This window comes from Malania oleifera, chromosome 13 (assembly GCF_029873635.1).
Source record: "Malania oleifera isolate guangnan ecotype guangnan chromosome 13, ASM2987363v1, whole genome shotgun sequence".
Taxonomy (NCBI): domain Eukaryota; kingdom Viridiplantae; phylum Streptophyta; class Magnoliopsida; order Santalales; family Ximeniaceae; genus Malania; species Malania oleifera.
The window spans coordinates 35,915,511-35,918,322 of NC_080429.1; the positions used below are offsets into that span (position 1 = coordinate 35,915,511).

At 47.4% G+C, this 2,812-nt stretch overlaps 1 pseudogene; it reads left to right on the forward strand.

The window, feature by feature from the left end:
- Positions 1 to 619: 619 nt before the first annotated feature.
- LOC131146430 (adenylate isopentenyltransferase-like) lies at positions 620 to 1,537 on the forward strand (annotated as a pseudogene).
- The last annotated feature ends 1,275 nt before the right edge of the window (positions 1,538 to 2,812 follow it).

Genomic DNA, 2,812 nt, shown 5'->3' on the forward strand with positions numbered 1-2,812 from the left:
AACAGGTAAGCCATTCAATAATATATATATATATATATATATATATATATATATATATGATTTTCTATAATTATTTTAAAATTAAAATTTATTTTTTATAAGGATTAAGCTACAGTGCCTATTCACTAGCCAATCAATTTAATCCATTGAGAACTGATTAGCAGCTTGGCTTAACCACGAGCATTAGAACATATGTGACATCACTGACACGAAGTCAAACAAATTATTTGCGTTGATAAAATAGTGAAATGAGATTAATGCATAGAATTAGGAAAGGTAGACATGGATGGAAAAAGGAAGAACGTGCCTTTGTTTAGTGGAATACTCTGGAAAGCCTTTTTCCAATCTCTCTCATTGCAGAGAAGGGGCATACTATTATAAATGATGGGTTACCCTAAACGTTACAAATACTAATAACTTCAAGAGAGATTGGAAGGTCCCAATGCCATTCGCCTGGCGATAAAGCTCAGCTACAGAGTCTCCGTCCTCCGGCGATAAAGCCCGCCGGCAGGGGACCCCGTTGGGTCTGTCCGCTGCCCGTGCCGGCCGCTGGATGAGCACGACGACAAGCTCAAGAAGAGCGAAAACAAGCATAGAAGACATCTGCAGTGACAACGGAATGGTCGGCATTTTTGGCCCGACCGGCTGCGGCAAAACCCGGCTCTCCATCGACCTCGCCACCATGTTCGCTGGCGAAATCATCAACTCCGACAAAATACAAGTCTACCATGGCCTCGACATCACCACCAACAAGCTGGCATTACACCAGCGGCGCGGCGTCCCCCACCACCTCCTCGGCGATTTCGACCCGGCCGACGGCGAATTGACTGCTTCCGATTACCGCTCCGTCGCCTCCTCCGCCATTTCCGATATCTGGTCTCGAGAGAGATTGCCCATTTTAGCAGGGGGATCCAACTCGTTCATATACGGTCTGCTCGCCCGCGAGTTCGACCCGGAATCGAACGTGTTCGACGGGTCGAGCTCGGTCTCCGCCTAGCTGCGCTACAACTGCTGCTTCCTCTGGGTGTACGTCGCCCCTCCGGTGCTAGACGCGTACTTGGAGAAGCGAGTCGACGACATGCTCCGCGCGGGGATGTTCGAAGAGCTCGCCGAGTTTTACGACTCGGAGGGAGTCGACACCGGGACTCGGGCTGCGTTGAGGAAGGCAATCGGCGTGCCCGAGTTCGCTCAGTACTTTAGGAGGTACTTGAACCCGAACCCGATCCGGTCGAGGGCAAAAGCACGATTGACAGTGACACGCAGCGCGAGGGGAATGTGGGGAATAGGAGGGAGGTGTACGATGAAGCGGTGAGGGCCATCGAGGACAACACGTGTCAGCTGGCGAAGAGGCAGGTAGGGAAGATCTGACGGCTGAGAGAGGGCGGCTGGAATCTCGGGCTGGTAGACGCAACGGAGGTTCTCCGCGCCGTGATGGCGTCAGATTTCGACCGGCGAATATCAGATGAGATTTGGGAGAAGCAAGTGCTGGAACCAAACGTGAAGATTGTGAAGCGGTTCTTGGAGGAGTAGGTTTTCCAGCGGGTCGAAATCGCCGAGGTGGTGGTGGGGGACGCCGCGCCGCTGGTGTAATGCCAGCTTGTTGGTGGTGATGTCGAGGCCATGGTAGACTTGCATTTTGTCGGAGTTGATGATTTCGCCGGCGAACATGGTGGCGAGGTCGATGGACAGCCGGGTTTTGCCGCAGCCGGTCGGGCCAAAAATGCCGACCATTCCGTTGTCACTGCAGATTTCTTCCTTGTTTCTATGCTTGTTTTCGCTCTTCTTGAGCTTGTCGTCGTCCTCATCCAGCGGCCGGCACCGGCAGCGGACAGTAGCAGTGGAGTACATAGGGACCCAACGGCGTCCCCTGCCGGCGGGCTTTATCGCCGGAGGACGGAGACTCTGTAGCTGAGCTTTATTGCTGTAATAGTGGTGGCTACTGTTTGGGAAGCAGAGTGATCTCATAGGTGAGGAGGTAGAAAATGGGTATAAATGTGTAATGGTTTTTTTTTTGCCCTTTTGTTCATTTTGAGCTGAGCTAAACAGAGATGAGCTTCACACGCATAGGGAAAATGGAAGAGAGAGAGAGAAAAGGGTAAGAGAGAGAAAGAGAGATTTGGGGGGAGGGGAGCGTGAGGAGCACCACCTGGGCAGAGCAACTATTTTTGGCAGGAAATGGCCTTTTGCGCAGTCAGCCAATGGCATTGGGACCTTCTAATCTCTCTTGAAGTTATTAGTATTTGTAACGTTTTGGTTAACTAATCATTTATCGTCCCTAATAGTACGCCCCTTCTCTGCCAATACAAAAACTCTCTCCCTAATGGAATATCTGATCACCACTTTATTATATAAAAAAGATAAAGTTATTTTTCATGTTATTTGTACTGCATTGATTAGTACTGAATGCAGTTAGTACTGAATGCAGGAAGGAGGATCAGAGGATTTATAAGAATACAATAAAAGCATTAACAATAAGGGAACGTTCTTAGAGTCGTATGCCTAGAAGGAGGAGTAAATCTTATGAGAGAAGTAAATCTCATGGGAGATCTACTAAAGAAGAATGTGCCTTTTGTCATAAAAAAGGACATTGGAAGAAAGACTATCCTAAATTACAATAAAAGAATAAGGGCAAAAAACATTCTAATACCAATATAGCCAATGATAATAGAAGTGAGTCAGATTTTTCTTTTGTTGGAACATGTTCTCATATTATTTTGATGATTGGATTTTGGATTCTGATTATTCCTATCACATGTGTCCTAATAGGGAATGATTTTCTAATTTTGAAGAATTAGATGGTGGGATTATTTTT